Source organism: Ambystoma mexicanum, chromosome 10, assembly GCF_040938575.1.
Source record: "Ambystoma mexicanum isolate Mex_15411 chromosome 10, UKY_AmexF1_1, whole genome shotgun sequence".
Taxonomy (NCBI): domain Eukaryota; kingdom Metazoa; phylum Chordata; class Amphibia; order Caudata; family Ambystomatidae; genus Ambystoma; species Ambystoma mexicanum.
In genome coordinates, this window is record NC_090932.1 from 100,796,455 (window position 1) to 100,814,404 (window position 17,950).

The 17,950-nt window shown below is 46.2% G+C and overlaps 1 protein-coding gene across 2 annotated transcripts in view; it reads right to left on the reverse strand.

Moving 5' to 3' along the window:
• Positions 1-17,950, reverse strand: part of FYTTD1 (forty-two-three domain containing 1) — a 493,848-nt gene that overhangs the window by 424,795 nt on the left and 51,103 nt on the right. The gene's annotated exons all lie outside the window — the stretch shown is intronic.

Consider the following 17,950-nt stretch of genomic DNA (forward strand, 5'->3'; position numbering starts at 1 on the left):
ATTTCTGCTTCTCCCATTCCAATCCGGGACAAGGCATCTGCTTTACCATTCTTACAACCTGGTCGATAGGTTATTACAAAATCAAACTCGGCGAAGAACAATGCCCAACGGAGTTGGCGCGAAGATTGGGCTTTGGCTGTCTTTAGGTATTGTAAGTTGCTGTGATCGGTGATGACCGTGATGGTATGTCTGGCACCCAGTAGATAGTGCCGCCAAGTCTTGAAGGCGGACTTGATGGCCAGCAGCTCCTTGTCGGTTATGGCATAGTTTAATTCGGGGGCTAAAAATTTTCTTGAACAAAACGCCACTGGGTGAAGCTGGTTAGTTTCGGGATCCTTTTGGGAAAGGACTGCTCCCATGGCTGAACTGGATGCATCTGTTTCCACTATGTAGGGAAGCTCGGGCGCGGGTGTCTTAATATGGGAGCAGATGTGAATTTAGCTTTTAACTCTTGGAAGGCGTTCTCAGCTTCCTCTGTCCACACAAAGCGTTTGTTTTTTTCGCAATAGCGTTGTAATGGGATGTACAATGTGCGAGAAGTCCGGGATAAACCTGCGGTAGAAATTGGCAAAGCCAAGCATGCTTTGAACTCCTTTGATTGAACTTGGCGAAGGCCAATTAAGAATGGCATCCACTTTTCGTGTATCCATCCGGATTCCTCTCGGGGTCAGAATAAATCCAAGGAATTCCACTTCCGTAGTGTGAAAGATCACTTTTCCCGTTTAGCATTTAATTTATGCTGGCGTAACTTCTCTAGGACTGCTCGGATGTGTTTTACATGCTCAGATTCTGATAAAGAGTATACTAAGATGTTGTCAATGTAAACGACCACACAAACGTCGATAAGCTCTGAGGACATCGTTCATGAAGAACTGGAAGGCTGCTGGTGCATTGCATAGTCCGAAGGGCATCACCTGGTACTCAAATAGTCCGTACTTGGTGCGAAAAGCAGTCTTCCATTCGTCACCCTCTTTGACACGTACCAGATGATATGCCCCCCAAAGGTCTAGTTTAGTGTATTTACAAGCGTCCTTCACCTGGTCTAGTAGTTCTGGGATCAAAGGCAGTGGGTATCGATTCTTGATGGTTATCTGATTCAGTGCGCGGTAGTCTATACATGTTCTAAGGTCGCCTTCCTTTTTCGGTACGAAGAACAAAGCTGAAGATGCAGGGGACTTGGACGGGCGAATGAAGCCATTAGCAAGGTACTGGTCTAGGTACTGGCGCAAATGGAGATTTTCGGGTTCCGTAAGGGCATAGATTCTGCTGCAAGGTGGTTGTGCTCCAGTTACAAGATCTATTTGACAATCATACGATCTGTGAGGTGGTAAGGCGTTTGCCTGTTCCTTTTGGCAGACATCCTGAAAGTCTTGGTATTCAACAGGTAATTGTATGGCTACTGGAATTACTGGGGTCAGGACTGAGTTTTGAGTTTTCCTTGGGTAGCAGGTGTGAGCACATTCTGGGAAGGTTAGTCTCTTCTCTCGCCAATCAATACAGGGATTATGTTTTTCCAACCAAGGTATCCCCAGTATCAGCTGAAACTGTGGGGCCTTGATTAAGTCAAACATCATAGCCTCTCGATGCCCATCTTGACTCAGCAATGTCATCTCTGCAGTGGAATGAGTTACGGGTCCAGAGGCAATTTCCGTTCCATCTACAGTGGTGACAACATCGGCCGTGGTCTTGCGGGTGAGAGATAGATTCATCCTGGTAGCCAATTCCCAGTCCAAATAATTTCCTATGGCTCCACTCTCCACGTACGCCTTTACCGCGTGCATGCGTGATGGCTGCTCTGGATCTACAAGGACCATGGGTATGGTGAAATGCGAGGTCAGAGTGTCCTTCTTTAAGCTCGGCAAGCGGACCTCTACGCTTGCCGGGCGTGGTAGTTTCCAGAGTCAGATTTCACATGGTTTTCGTCTGCTGCTCCTATAACTTTCTTGGGTGGTTTTACAGGGCAGTTCCGAAGAAAATGACCAGTAGTTACGCAATATAAACATAATTGCAGTTGCCGTCTTCTATCTCTCTCCTTTTGGGTTAAGGGTCCTTTAACCCCCCCGATTTGCATAGGTTCTGAGACATCTACTCCCTTGGAGCTTACGTGGGTTTTAACCAACACCCTGTTCTCAAACTTGGTTCAGTCAGCCTTCCTGGTTTGAAGTCTGATCGAGCTGGACCACTAGATCTATATATTCCGCACAGTCTTGAAGCGGGTTCACGATTTGGGCCAAGACATCTTTGAGTTCTCCCCGAAGTCCTCAATGGAATAATGTGATTCGCTTGGCTTCAGGCCATTCGGTTTCCACTACTAATCTATTGAAAGTTGCAATGTAAGATAAAAGATCCTGGTTACCTTGACGTAGGGATAAAAGTTTGTTGTCCAAAGCCTGTCCTCGGGAGTGTCGGGCGAATAGTCTTTCCATGCTTGTTCGAAAACCCCGGAAATCTCGAAGAATCGGGTCATCCTGGTTAACTAGTGGAATGGACCAATCCGCCGCACTGCCGCTGAGATATGACAGTACAAAGGCTACCTTGACCTGATTGTTTGGGAAAGCTCCAGGTCTACATAAAAAGTGCAAGCGGCATTGATTCATGAATGTTGCAAACCCTTTTGGGTCTCCAGCAAAGCGTTCAGGCGGAGCCAAAGGAACGGCTCCAGGTAAATTTATCTGCACCGGGTTACTCGATGGTACAGGAGCTGGACTTGCCCCAAGTCCTGGTAGACTCCAGCCTGGCTCTGTAATAGTTGTCTGGCCAACTCATCAGTTCCCTCCTGAGGGCATTGGTTTCTTGGCGGGCGGAATGCACTTCGGCCCTTAATTCCCCTAATAATTGGGCCAACTGATCAGTTTCCGAGGTCTCGATGACGCTCAGGTGGGTATTTGTGGGTAGGCTTCGCGGTCTGTTACGCTCACCTGGTCCCAAAGGGGGGCGTCGACGGAACCGGGCCGCTGTTTCCACCAGCGTGACGTGTAGCGCTGAGATGACTGACTGGACTGCCCCGCTCAGCCTAGTTTGTCTGGCTCGCAAGAATATTCTTCTGCAAAGGAGAAGAGGAATTAACCACCCGTGGAATTAAGTGTCAACCCACCTTCCCCACTCCCGTTGTCTTCCCACAGATCACTCTTGATGTCCCCTCCTTAGTCTCACCTGATGGTTTGGAAGGATGAGCTCTCCATCCTGCGTCGACGCAGGGGCGCGTTGATGACCAGTTACTTCACTGGCGTAGAGGAATTGGTGAGTTCCAGTATTGACTCTAAAGTCCAATTGTTCATAAGAGTTCAAATGTCTGATCTTCACTCTGTCCGATTCCTTGCAGGTTGCCAATTAATCCACTCGAAGATTTCCAAATGGCACTTGGTAAGATTCAGGTAAGTCTATTGTGGTTTTCCCCTTAGGGGCCGGGGTACGGCGATGAAGCAGAGTTGACTGCGCCGACCCGAGATGAGGCGAGTACCTCCCGTGGTAAATCAGGTAAGTCCTTGGGGGTAGCTTGTATAGCCTTAGAGAGTCCCCTTGCTCACCTGGCTGTCTTTGTCTCCAGGTGTCGGAGGGCGGCCGCGAGATGGAGAGAGCGTGATGGAATGCTGAAGTACCGCCAAGCAGGTGAGTTCAGCGCGGCGCCGTAGGAATGCGAAGCGATGCTTCAAAGACTTCTGTCTTTCAGTTCCGTGGCGAAATGGATCAGGATTCAGGTAAGGATTAAAGTTAAAACTCCTGTTCTAACCTTTATCCTTCTTTTCTTGTTTCAGGAGTCCCAGGACTGAAGCGGGCGTGGCTGAAGACTGGAGCTGCTGAAAACACGGTGAGCGTTACGCTGCAGCAAGCAGAATAACGCGAAGCACGTGTGGCTGTCCGGGCGTGGTTTAAATAGCCTTGGAAGAAGATCCAGGTAAGTATTCTTCCACAGCCCTACCCAAGTTACAAAATAGTCCCTTCAGTAAAATAGTCCCTCCTAAGCCTCATTTGGCTTGAGTCTTCATGCAGCATGGTCTGCCCCAGGCGAGTATGCAGCATGGTCTGCTTCAGGTAAGTTATCAATAATGAGCCTGGCGCCAGGACTGACTATCTTTATGAGCCTGGCACCATAGGCGCCAGGACTGCACCCAAAAAGCCCCTAATTGGGGCTTTTGGGCATGCTCCAAGTGGCATGATGCCTGCTTCCGGGGCTGCTGGGCCTGGTCTGGTCTTGGGGCAGGCATCATGACACCGATAGGGTCTACATCGGTCTCTACATTCTCGAAGGAGACTTCGATGCCTCAGGTGCGAGCAGCGTCTAAGGAGTTGGCGCACAAGGAGTTGGCGCACAAGGCTGCTGTCTGCCCCCATGGATGGCTACATGAGATGCTGCCCCCCATCCATTTGGAGTAGGGGAGAGGGCCACCAGAAATGTGTTTTTACTGGGGGTTGGGGGGCTGAGGGTCAGTAGACCACCAGGGATGGTTTTTGCTAGGCTGACCATAGGTAACATTTTATCTTTGTTTCGTTTTCAGCTTTTTCTACGCTAGCAGCTGTAATGTTATGAGTACTGTTTATTATTTTTCTACGGTTAGGGCCCATTGCCAGTGGGGTGGGTGGGAATGGGGCTGGATTGTTGGTGGTGTGGGGCTGTCTGGGGAGGTATTTTGGTGGGCTGGGATACAATTGCAGGGTCAGGCCACAAATTAACCCCCATGCCAGCAGAACATTGGTGTTTCGCTGGGAGCGGCTGTCTCCCATTTGGGTTGACCGTCCACAAGCCCAGGCTGCACCTATGGCTGTGCTGCGTTACAGATGTCACCTCCGGGGAGGAATTGGGATCCTGCCGAGGACAGTCGACCCACATGGGAGACAAGGAGCCCAAAGCCGGAGGCATCACCTCAGACCATCCTGGGGTTCTGGCTGGCCTGCATTACAGCTTCTCCCTCCGGGAAAGGACGGGGACCCTGCCGGTGCTCCCTGGGACTGCTGCTGTGCTTAGGGGTGGTTGACTCACATGTGAGACGGATGTCCAAGGTATTTCCCTGCGTGTAGGTTCTTTATAAAATCGTCATATATAAACAAAGATCATTTTACTTTTGTACTCCACTCAAATTGGTCTGCAATGACAACTCCTTTTGCGCATTTATTTAAGAAGGATTTAAAAAGAAACACGTCGAAAGCTAACATTTTGATATTTGCTAAATTACGAAGAAAGCCTGGTTTATTGACAATGCTAAACTCGAATTTATGAAGAAAAAAAAACGACATTGGGTTTCCCCATTACTTCCCAGCCAAACAAATCTCAGTCCATTTTTGCAGAAGGCGGCCATTATTCTAATCACACAAATGAAGAAAATAAATAGAAAATGTTAGGTTTTTAAACTCTCAAAATGTCTCCCACTTTGTGAGGTAACAGGAAAGTAGTTCCCAAACGTTTTTATGGTTTAGAGAATATGCAGCAATGGGAGATTGAGGAGTTGGATACTCTGAAAGCCTCCAAGTGGAGAAGAATGCAGTCCCTCCCCAAACTGTGCCAGAGGTGGTTTTGCACTTTGCATTCTTAAGCCTCCCAACTCACTTTTCATGGACACATTAGCTGCAGCATTGAATAATTATGAAGGTATTGTCTTAATACGCTCATGGAGTTGGAAGTTACCAGAGACCCACTCATACACGACCCTGATTGCGTTAAAATATCATTATTACATAAAGATTGAGTAGATACAGGTTCTTTGATTTTGAAATACAGACTATTTCCACATGTAGTGCTGGAGCATAAAACCACCAGTGCAGTGGGACCATATTCAATTAAATTTCCAAATGCATGTTGGCGATCTCATTTCATGAGGTTAAGAAGATTCAACCTATGCTTACGTAATAGATAACCTAAAGCGTTGTCTCTGTCTATATGTCAACACCTTACGGAAGCAGAGGCCTTAAAACACTTCATGGTTCTGTTGTGGTATAGACTATTATTTGGAAATCAAGCGTTAGCAATTAGATGTATAGGACAATTGATTGCTCTGATAAATTACCTTGGATTTTTGTAGAAATCCTGGATGCAAGTATTGGAAATTTAGAAGATTAGCAACTGCAAATTGTCTACTGTATATTATCGTATTCTCCGCGATTGTGAAAGGTTTATTTTCAACTAAATACACAATTTGAATTGAAGATCAGTGGTCTACAAACACATTTATGCAGAGATCCCTTGGATTAATATTTGGTATGCTAGCCCGCCCCCAAATGCAAGTTGCCGTCCACCCTTCTAGAAGATCCTTGCACCCCGACCCTCCCGCTTGGACACTCACCAGGCCCTCTCAGGCCACCATAGTTTGAAGACCACGGATTATAAATCCTGTGTATCCATGGGAAACATGCAGATCTGTGAGACTTATTTTTTTATAATGTGCCTAATATATCTAGGAAATCCTATCAGAATGATTTATGACTTAAGAATACTGATAGAAAAGCTAGTCTTGTACCGTACATTTGGCCTCCTTTCTAGTGTGATTAGGGCAACTGAAATGTGAAAATACCCCCCTCCCAACACTCCCCCTCCAAAAAACATTGTTTAAAAATGGAATACATTCAAGTTGAAGGTTGGAGATACCACAAATGAAGTCCATATTTACCACCAAAGACAGCTGATCAGTGACGGAGTTTGGGTGAATGCGAAGTCTGTTAGACTTAAGGTGAACTGCCAGGACAAGCCCCTCATTTGTAAGGACTAAAGCTTAATCTCAAAAATCTGATTCCTTAATGGGGGGGGGCTTTAAGATTATTCCATCTCCCCCCCACCCCCCAACGCCCACTCCCCCCCCAATCTCTCTCATCACTGGCTCCGCTTTGGTGTTATGATTAATTTGCTATGGCCTCATGGATGAAACGGATCAATTTCAAACATTTGACACACTGATAAGATAAGAGTTGTACTATCCATGCAAATGTTGTACGCTTCTATTTTGAAATATAACTGTGTGACACTGAGATAGGAGCATTAGGGACTTCAGGAATTCTAGTATGTTTACTTGCTACCATTTTGCATACACAAGGTAAACCTGACAAATCATGTGCACCTTATGAAAAATAATGTAACAAGGTCTTTTATAGAGCACTTCCACCAATTTGGGGAGCTTGATGCACATTGCTCTACATAAAAAGTGATACGGTATGAGTTGATAGAGGGGAGATGTAGGTGTGAAACCTGAGGTTATGAGTGCAGGCAGGAATCACCAGAGTTGTGTGTGCAAGTATGGTACTATGTGACTTAGTGGTAACATAAGACTGTTTTAACCAGGAGGGAAGATTCAAGATCTAATAACTTACAGCTGAGAGACATAGCGCTGTTGAGGTTCAAGATGTAGTTAAGTGTGAGATTTGGCATGGCTCTCCTGTTACTGTGGTATTGGAAGACAGAGTTGCGAAGTGCTACGTAGATTGTAGTGTAAACCAGTAAGGGACTTGGAGGCGAGTAGGCTATCAAGAAGAGGGGTTTGTGATGGACTACTCCCATTATGAAGTCTGGGTACTACACTGAAATACTAGACTCAGCATGTTAATGGGTCTTTATTTGGTGCAATGCATTTTGGGGCAGTGCAATAGGTATTTAGTGAGCCATGTTTATTCTACACTAGGTTTATACAGGATTAGAAAGTGGTTTTGGCTTATGGAAAGGAATGGTGACAGGTACCTCTGGAAGTAAGTCATGCAACACGGATTTCTAAACTAAGGAAAGGGTAGTAGCAATAAGATGCAACAGATATAATGCCATAGCCCAATGCAAAGGAAAATAATTAATTTGATTCTACTGGCAGTATGCATGGTTGAATTTGAAAAGAAATGAGATACTGGTTTCAAACTAGATCACCAACGGGAGGCAGTGAATTACGTGTCCCTGCTTTTAGCAATCGATTGTCACCAGGAAGCCAATTCAGGGAACAATTAGTCTGGGCATCTTCAGAGTAAGTGGAATATATATGGTTCCCTCCTGTTAGAACAAAAGAGTTGTAATGCTAGATATCAAGTCTTTTGTCTTCCTAAATGGAGCATATCCTCCATATGAAAACAAACTATTCAATTTTCTCTTTCCATGAGATCTTAAATTTTTATCACACCGTTTAAGAGCCAACTTTTCCAGTATAACATTTTATTAATTAATAGAGACAGATTACCCCATGGAGATGCCCCTTTGTGCAGGAATAGGTTATCCCCGATTCTCTTTTAACCACGAGATCAATAATCCTCTTGTTGCTCCGTTGTTGGAAGATCTCGCCCCTTGCGAGGTATATGGCTAATAGAGTATAGATTATTCAACAACATTGGTAGATCTGCTTGGGTTTCTAGTTCTAGCCATGTTGGATTCAGTCAGTCCATTCATGAACAAATAAGCTGACTGTAAGGATAAACCCTCTGTAGTATTTCTCTAGATCAGGACATCCAAACAACTTTTTGAGCACTCCGGATTGTGATTGAGCGATGTGGATTTTTGGCTGCCTTGCCATCCCCCAGAGAAAATCTTGATATGCATACCCCATCTAGTCTTTTAACCATACTTTTATTACATGGTAAGGGTAGTGATTGAATGACATACAGCACTTTAGGTAGGAGTATCATTTTAAAAATGGCATTTGCCTTCGACCCAGATTCACAACTGACGTTTTAACCAGGTTACTCACCTTAGTGACCACCTTACTCCTAGTCCATAGACCCCTTTCCTCCATACTTATGGGACATCTCTCCGTCCTGTGGGACGGGACCGGAGCACTTTGTAAAAAGGATCCAAAAATGTTGCCAAAATGTGTCCTTCCTCTCTTTCTTGCGCGGGGCCTGGCACGCGGCCGTAACCCCGCCCACCTTGGCTCCGCCCCGCGCATCGCCCATCAGTCCTTTTCTATCGCCAGATCTAAGACCTATTAGCAATAACAGAGGAATCTTATTAGAGGGGACGGCGGGCGGGCGTATGGAGGAAAGGGGACTATGGACTAGGAGTAAGGTGGTCACTACGGTGAGTAACCTGGTTATACTCCTACGTCCCATCCCCTTTCCTCCATACTTATGGGAGATTCCCAAGCACTCCTTACAGTAACTACGGGTGGATGGAAATACCCCTTACTGAAACAGGTTCTTCAGCACAGCCTGACCAAACTGAGCATCAGCTCTTGAGCTCATGTCAAGACAATAATGCTTACGAAAAGCAGATGGGGAGGCCCAAGTAGCTGCCCTAGCGATGGACTCCCAGGGAACATATTTCTGAAAAGCAACCGCAGCTGCCTTGCCCCGCACCAGGTGTGCATGAATACCCTTAGGAAGCTTCAGCCACTGGGCGGTGAAAGACTCCGCAATCCACAGAGAAATAGCTGCCTTTGATGCCTGCTTACCCTGAGGGTTACCAAAAGTCACAAACAGTTGAGAAGACCTCCTAAACTTGGATGTTCTGTCCAGATAGAATTTAAGAGCCCTTCTGACATCGAGACAATGCAGTACCCTTTCTGCCTCTGAGGTAGGATTCGGAAAAAAGATTGGCAAGGATTCAGATGGAATTCAGATACCACCTTCGACAGGAAAGCAGGATTCATCCGTAGGAATACCTTATCCTTGTGAAGGCCCAAAAAGGGATGCTCCACCGACAAGGCCTGGAGCTCACTCACCTGCCTTGCTGACGTAACAGCGACCAAAAAGGACACTTTCCAGGACAGGTCCACCGGGGCCATTGGCTCGAAAGGCTTATGACAACGCCGTCAGGACTACATTTAGATCCCTTGACGGGTGCGGACTACGAATTGGAGGATAGAGGCGTGTCAAGCCTGCAAAATGCCTCTTAACCACTGGGTTACTCAGAGTAAGAGCATTGGTCCGTAGAAAGGTAAGCAGAAACCACTGAAAAGTAAGTATTGCATGACAGACCATGGACACCCGACTCTGCTAAGAAGGATACAAAGGACAAAACCATGTCAATTGTAGCCCCCCCCCCCTTGGGTCCAACTGCTTGTTTAAACACCAATGACAGAACCTGAGCCATTTGCTTCTGTACTGGGACCTAGTCGAAGGTTTTCTGGCTGCCTATGATAATATGCATGTTATCCCCAGACAAGTTAAGATGTTCTAAAGACTTGAACTCAGACACCATGCCACCAAGCTGAGCGATTGTGGGGCGTGGTGCCACATCTGCTGTTCCCCCCTGATGAAGAAGATCTGGGGTCACTGGTAACCTGATCGGCGGATACACCGACAGGTATTGAAGTTCTGAGAACCAAAACCTGGCCGGCCACCACGGGGCTATGAGTAGAAGGGAACAGTTCACCGAGTTCTTCAGCTTCCAAATTGCTTGGTGAACTAGAGGCAGAGGCAGGAAGGCGTAAGCCCTCATGTTGTGCCATGGAATCTTGAGAGCAACCCCCAGAGAGGAGGCTCCAAGCCCCCCTCTGGAGGCATACCGAGGAAGCTTCTTGTTTACTGCCATAGCAAAGAGGTCCACTTCTGGTGTGCCCCAACGCAAGAAAATCCATGAGAGGACCTCTGCTTTCAACTCCCACTCATAGCTGACCACTGTCCGCCGGCTGAGGGCACCCGCTGTGACCTTCAGCTGGCCGGGGTTGTGTACTGCAAGCAGCCAAACACCATGAAGCACAGCCCACTCCCAAATCTGGATGGACAGGTCCACGAGAGGGGAAGACTTGGTTCCCCCTTGCTTGTCGATGTAATACATCAACACCATATTGTCCGTGCGTATGCGGACCACCTTGTTGGCTATGATCGGTGTGAACGCCCTGAAGCGCTAGGAAGATCGCCAGAAGCTCTAAATGATTTATGTGGAGGAGCTTGTCCTGAGGCGACCAGAGATGTGAGACCTGAAGAGGATCTAACGTTGCACCCCACCCCAGGAGGGAGGAGTCTGTCGTGATTGTCACCGTAGGAGCTGGGTCCTGGAACCTCGCACCCACCGACAGGTTGCTGAGAGATGACCACCATTCCGGGTCCACTCTCATGGAAGCCGGAATTATTATCAGCTTGGAATCCGCGTCCACAGCCTGACGCCAAGAACTCCGAAGAGCCATCTGAGTCTGCCTCATCTTGAGAAGAGGAAGAGCCAACACATACGAGGCCATGAGGCCCAGAAGCCTCTGGAACCACCAGGCCGACATGCTCTCCGACTGCACAACCATGTGACACGTGCTAACAGATACGCCATTCTGTCCCCAGTCAGGTACACTCTGCAGTCGATCGTGTTCCAGCGAAAACCCAGGAAAATCAAGTCCTGCGAGACCGTCATGGAAGATTTCTGCCAGTTCACCGACAGCCCAAGATGGAATAGGAGCTGAAGGAGAGACTGAAGATTGCCCGCTGCTTTCAACGGGCAAGGACTGCGCAAGAGCCAGTCGTCCAAATACAGATACACATGGATACCCTGCAGACGAAGAAAGGCCGCAATCACCGACATATTCGTGAAGACACACGCGGCGCAGAGCTGAGGCCAAAAGGAAGCACTCGAAACTGGAAGTGCTCCTCTCCCAAAGAGAAACGGAGATATCTCCTGTGTGGATTCCAAATCAGAATATGCATGTAAGCATCCTGAAGATCCACCGCATCCTGAAGATCCACCACGCTGAGCCAATCGCCCATCTGCAAGGAGGACCGTATCTGGCTGGGCGTGATCATCTTGAATTTCTCTTGGGGTAGGAAAAGATTTAACTGGGAAAGGTCTAGGATGGTGCGCAGGCCAGCCTGGTTGGGTTTGGGCACCGTAAACAGCTGGGAGTAGAAGCCCTCCCCTCGCTCCCCAAGGAGAACCTGGTTCTACAGCTCTGCGGTCCAGAAGTTTCTGAACCTCGGCTTTGAGGGAGGGCGAGCCAGACAGCTGAAAAGGAGGGTTGCAGGGTGGGGTAGGGGTAAGCGGAAGCCCGCCAGAGCGACTGACAAGACCCAACTGTCTTCGGTGAAGATCTGCCACGCCTCCCAATGAGACGCAATACATCCTCCCACCGGGGTCTCGTGCGAGCGCGGAGAACCCTCATTTTGTAGGTTTTTCGGTGGTGTTGCCACCTGAGGAGGAGGCCGAGGAGCGAGAGAAAAACCGAGTCTGTTGTTGCCGCAGGTGGTTATTCCCCAAAGGGGTATCCATTCTGTGAGATTTCTGGTCTAGGAAGCCCCTAAAGCCAGAGGAGGGTGGACTTTGCGACAACGGTCTCTGGGTTTTAAAAGGGGTTTTAACAAGGACCAACAAGGACTTAGCTGTCTGAGTGCTATCCTTCGTCTTGGTCAGCTCTAAATCTGTTGTAGAATGAAAGAGCTCCCTACCATCAAATGGAAGGTCCAACCCCTTGTCCTGCACCTCCTTTGAGAATTTGGTGGCATGCAGCCACGCCTGTCGTGAGGTATCAACCCCCAGCATAAGGCCCCGAGCTGAGGTGTCTACGTGATGAGCCGCAGCCTCCAGGAGATCCTGGGCCAAGATCCTGGCGTCGGATAATCCTGTTTTAAAAAGTCTTCCAGCTTCTAGACTGGGATGAACTCTTCGATCTCAGACCTTTCCACATCCGCATATTAGCCCCGCTAACACCAGTTTGGCATTGGCCGCCAGAGCTGCAAAGTCGAGTTGGCGAAAATCTTCCTCCCAAGGGAAGTCAAGGAGCTTATCCTCCTTTCCCAGAACCTGAGTAGCCGAGGGGGCATCAAAGCGTTCTTCATAGACTGGCCGGTAACGATGCGCACAGGGAACTCCATGTTCACCTTGAGTGCCAAGTCCTACACCGGAGGCTGATGGCGTAGTTGTAGGGGTATGAAACAGGTGGTGGTGCCGGAAACGCGAGAGAGCAACTGAAGAACAAGGCAAAGGGTATTACACCAAAAATTCATTTTATTTTGTTATAGATTGTAAAAAAGTCTTTCATTCATTTTGTAAAAAACATCCTATATAACAGACATTCATTTATACTAATACAGCTCTAAAAATAGTACATTTACATTTTGTAAAGGGAAATGTGAAGAAAGTGCAAGAACTGTTCCATTGTTAGGATAAAAATTACGCTTTCTAAAAAAAAACAATTAATGGGATCAAAAGCAAACAGATACGAATTCTGTGTAATGGAAATGTCAACAACACTTCCAGTGTTCAATGATAATGGTTCATTCCAGACAAAAGTTATCGACTATTAGTGCCCAGACTGTTAGATAAATAAGTCTTCTTAGTCAAATAGGCTTCTTAATACATAGTTTCGACTTGAATAGTTATCTATGTCTTAATCAGGATAGGGATGAACCTACCAACATTTCTAAAAAGAAAAAACAATGGTACAATTAAAATTGGATGTTAAAAAAAACCTTAATTCACTCAGTTGCTCTCTGTGAATACCAATAGTCCAAATATGGGGAGAGGACAAATTAAGTCATACTCTGAAACCAACCCAAAATTTGACTAAATGGAGAGGGTTAACTCCAATTTATTTAAATGTTGCCCACTAAGGGGCAATGCATATCTCAAAAGGCCTCACATACCTCCCTTTCTCTACAAAAGGATAGAGAATTCAATGCATCAGGAAAGAGAAAATCATTTCACATTGATGGGATACTATAATTTCGTCTCAATATATTTTCCCTAGTTTAACACCCCGCTCCCCCCATGTCTCCATTTGGAATTCCATTCAACAATCAACTCAAGTAATACCTGAAAACCATGCACCGGATGCTAAACTGGTCTTGTCTTGACCAGCTTCTCCTCTGTATTAGAGATGCTGGGTCAAATACAGGTGGTCCTCGTTATAAAGCACACTCCAGGAAATTTGTAACCATCAAACATCCCTGAAACGCCAAACAACAAAAGAACAGTACTTCTGTCACCACTGTATTTCAATCCTACAGTAAGAGTATTTGATATAAGGCAAATGAGCACCACAAAAGCTATGCCAGCGAAATTACCTCAAAAAAAAGAGGATAAATCTCCTTGACTTTGTATAGAGGAAATGTCGGCACCGTCTGTCTCTTATCGAGGCCGACTTCGTAGAAATGAAAGAGGGATAGACAGAAAACTGACCGCCGTAACGTCCCCACTGTGTCGCAGTTCCTACTCTGCAAGCGACGCAGCTTCTAAACGCGAAAAACGAAATCAAACATATCAATGCTACGCTAAGGCTGTAGAGAAATGCAATCCAATGTGTGCTCTTCAATTGGAAAACAATTGGAAAACAAGAGAAAAGACCACCCTTCTTACTCAATATATGGGGCGTAACACTCCCAAATGTCTTCTGTGCAAGCAATTCGAAGACTAAATAAGGTTGCTGTAATATCCCTTCTGTCAAGCAGTTTCTACTCTGCATGCAGCACTGCTTCTAAAAAAGAAGCGAAATGAAAAGTGTTACGCCAATGTTACATGACAAATAGTACATGTCACGCTAGGGCTGCATGGGGAAGCACTCCAATATGTGCTTGATGATAGAGAAAAAGAAAAAGAGGAACTTCAAAGCTAATTTCCAAAACATATTTCAAAAAAGAAGGTTCAAAGCAAATTTCTGAAAAAGCGCTTACCTCACGCAGAGTGACCTTCGCCCACGGAGAGTCCCAGCAGACTGAGGAGACCAAGCGGAAAGCGCTAGTGCCTCTTATGTCGAGGATGTTAGGTGCATAGGTACAAACAAAGGACCATTATCGTGTGTCCCCGGGTCACAGACACAGAAAAAAGGACCAACGCCATATATGCACCTACCGAAGGAGAGTTATTTCTAACGCTTGCGTGTTCTACCGCCGTATAAGTGATCTGTTGCCAAATGTTTACAGATAAATGGCCAATCAGTGTGCAAAAGAAGAAAAAGACTGTCAAGTGTCCTCATTTTGTATACTTCTTGTAGCCCGAATATAGTTGTTCTTCAAAACACATTGTGTGTAAAAATGAAATACTGTGTATTGTCGCCAGGATCTAAAAGATGTACTCAGTTTTGAAGTTTTAAAATTAGAAGACCAGACATTGTACTGTTAATACAAGGAGGAATGAAATCCGAATAACTTTATTTTGAATAAAATTATTTAAAAAAAATCCTTCAACTCCATTCCTCCTGTTGATTCAGGCCTGCAGTGAGGCTATTAGTATGGTATATCCACCACTGTTCTCTTTGCGCAAGACGTGTGGCCACATTAGCCTTATCTGTGCCACATACTCTTTCTACAGCCCACCATTGCATTCCAAAAAGTGTGTGCTCAAAGGGGCATTGAGTTGTTTGGTTCTAATCTTCAAACGAGGTTCGCCTATTCGTAATTTGACCGCTCTGGTGGTCTTTCCTATATATGCCTTCTTACAAGGGCAAATAATAGCGTAAATCACATTAGTACTGAGGCAAGTGGTGTGTTGCCTAAGTTTCCAGTCCCTCCCATGAATATTAACAACGGAGGTGGCTGAAGTGCTGGCACAGTTGCAACAGTTACCACATGGGAAATGGCCAACAATAGGGGACATGCCCCAAGTCATAGAAATAGTGGGTTGTGTATCTTGTAGATGGTTCCCATCTGCTTTCGAAACCCAGTTTTTGATGTTCTTGCCCTTTTTGAATGCATAAATTGGTTTAGGTAATTTCTGCATATTTAGTTGGAGCAAATGCCAGTGGCTAGAGGTAATTTTCTTGATCTGGTTGTGCTGCGAATTAAATGTGAGCGCACACACTATTTGTCATCTTTCAATTTTCTTTCTTGTACAACATTTTTTTCCAAAAGTAGTTCTCTATGTTGGTAACGTGCTCGTTTTTTACAGCGTCTGAGAAGTTGTTTAGGGTATCCTCTTTCTAATAGTCTATCCTCTATAATAGAGGCTTGCTTGATGAAATCTTCTACTTTAGTACAGTTCCTACGAGCTCTAAGAAACTGCCCATAGGAAATATTTGATTTCAGAGATTGAGAGTGAAAGCTCTGATGGTGCAATATTGTATTCCTATCAGAGTCCTTTCTGTACAGGTCCACAACCAATCTCTTATCGTCCACTTTTATTAATAAATCCAAAAAAGCAATCTCTTTGTTGCTGGTCTGGATCGTGAATTTCAAATTTGGATTAAGATTATTAATCCAAGTGAAAAATATATTGTAGTCACCTTTTGAACCGTCCCAAATAATCAGTATGTCGTCAATGTACCTTTTGTAGAGTTTTAGAGCCGGTTTAAATGGATTGGACTCTGTGAGAATATTAGAGTCTTCAAAATCCCACATATATAGGGTAGCATAATTAGGGGCAAAAGATGCCCCCATTGCAGTCCCCTTTATTTGCATGTAATATGTGTTTTTGAATCTGAAAACGTTCTTCGAGAGAGCAATTTCTAATAGTTCTACCAGGAACTCACTAGCTACAGAAATAATATCTGTTCTGGTTTGAAGAAATCTCTTCATAATCCCCAGGGAATCACCTTGTGGGATATTCGAATATAACGATTCAACATCCAATGTGATGAGTATGTCATGGTCCTTATTAAAAGGAAAAGATTCTACTAACCTTATAGTTGTAGGGGTAGCACCCAAGATGGCCGCCGCGGTCATAGCAGGAACAGCAGCCATTTTGTCATCACCTGAAGGGAACTGCGGCACGTGAGGAAGGTGTTCCAGTCGATGGATCAGGGGTCTTAACTTTAGCCTTAACATAAGGAACCTCGGCTGAGCCGGTTCCATGTGGCCTGGAATGTTTCTGCGACATACCAATAGCCAAATTAGCCTTCTCAGGTCAGGAAGGACCTTGGCGCTGCCGGTAAAGGAAGAACTTTCCTTCTTTGCCCCCTCAACAGTTCTGGCGTTGCCACAAGAGCGGGAACGGTGAGAAACAACTTTCACTGATGAGGCCTTGCCAGGCCTCTCAGAAATGTTGCTAACTTTAGCCTCTGTGCGAGGGACCTCGGACCCAGGTCCGGTAACAGCCTTACTAGCGCAGGCCTCGAACATCAATTCAGTAACACCAAGCCCCGGCGAGGCCTCAGGGCGAACCCGGTCTTATTTTTGAGGTAAGCCGACAAAGGGGCCTCAAAGCAAGCTCCGGTACCACACAACTCAGTAGAACTGGGTCTACAAGCAGCCCCCACAGGAGGGGCCTCGGAGTGTACTCCGGTATCCACAGGCCCCTTAGAGACCCTCGGAGAAAACTCTGGTATAATTATTAGGCCCAACAGGCACCTCAGGGCGAACCCCGGTGACAGAGTGATCAACACCCCTCCTGGCCCGGAGGAACCTGGAAAGGTGTCTCCCGGCTGGGGTGCTCTGAAAAGTAAACAACTTACTTCTTTTTGTCGGTGAACGCTTGAAAATGCGAAGGATGAATTGGTCGGAAAACCTCCTCCCACCGCTCCAACCGGCGCTGAAGAGCCCGGATCGAAGGGGAATCACAGTAAAAACAGGAGTCCCAACAGTGATCCGGACTCAAACACTCTACACAAAGAGGATGGGGATGCACCCTCGCAAAGCGTCGGTGACACAAACAATCTGGAAAGTCTAGTTTGAACGACAGACTAGTACACGATCGCTAGCGAGAGCCAGAGAGGAAAAAAGGAAGAAAATCTTCCACGGATGCGAGTGCGTCCAGTCCCGAACGAGCGGAGAAAAGGACTGATGGCAGATGTGCGGGGCGGAGCTAAGGTGGGCGGGGTAACGGGCCCCGCGCAAGGAAGAGAGGAAGGACACATTTTTGCAACATTTTGGGATGCTTTTTACCAAGTGCTCCAGTCCTGTCCCACAGGACGGAGAGATGTCCCGTAAGTATGGAGGAAAGGTGACGGGTCATAAGAGTAATCCCATTTCTTAATTTTTCTCATAGCCTCAATTTAGTTCACATTAATTTCTGTAATTAGTTTTAAATCTGGAGCTAAAAAGAACACTGTTGTGTCTGTAGACCACTCCTATTCCCCCATGTTCCAAAGTCATCTCTACAACAAATTGAGAGTGGAAGGATTTCAGATTTTGACCAAATAATTGTGTGTCCCGATAGTCTACCTCCTACTTCAAAAACGTTTTTAAGAACAGTACACCACTCACT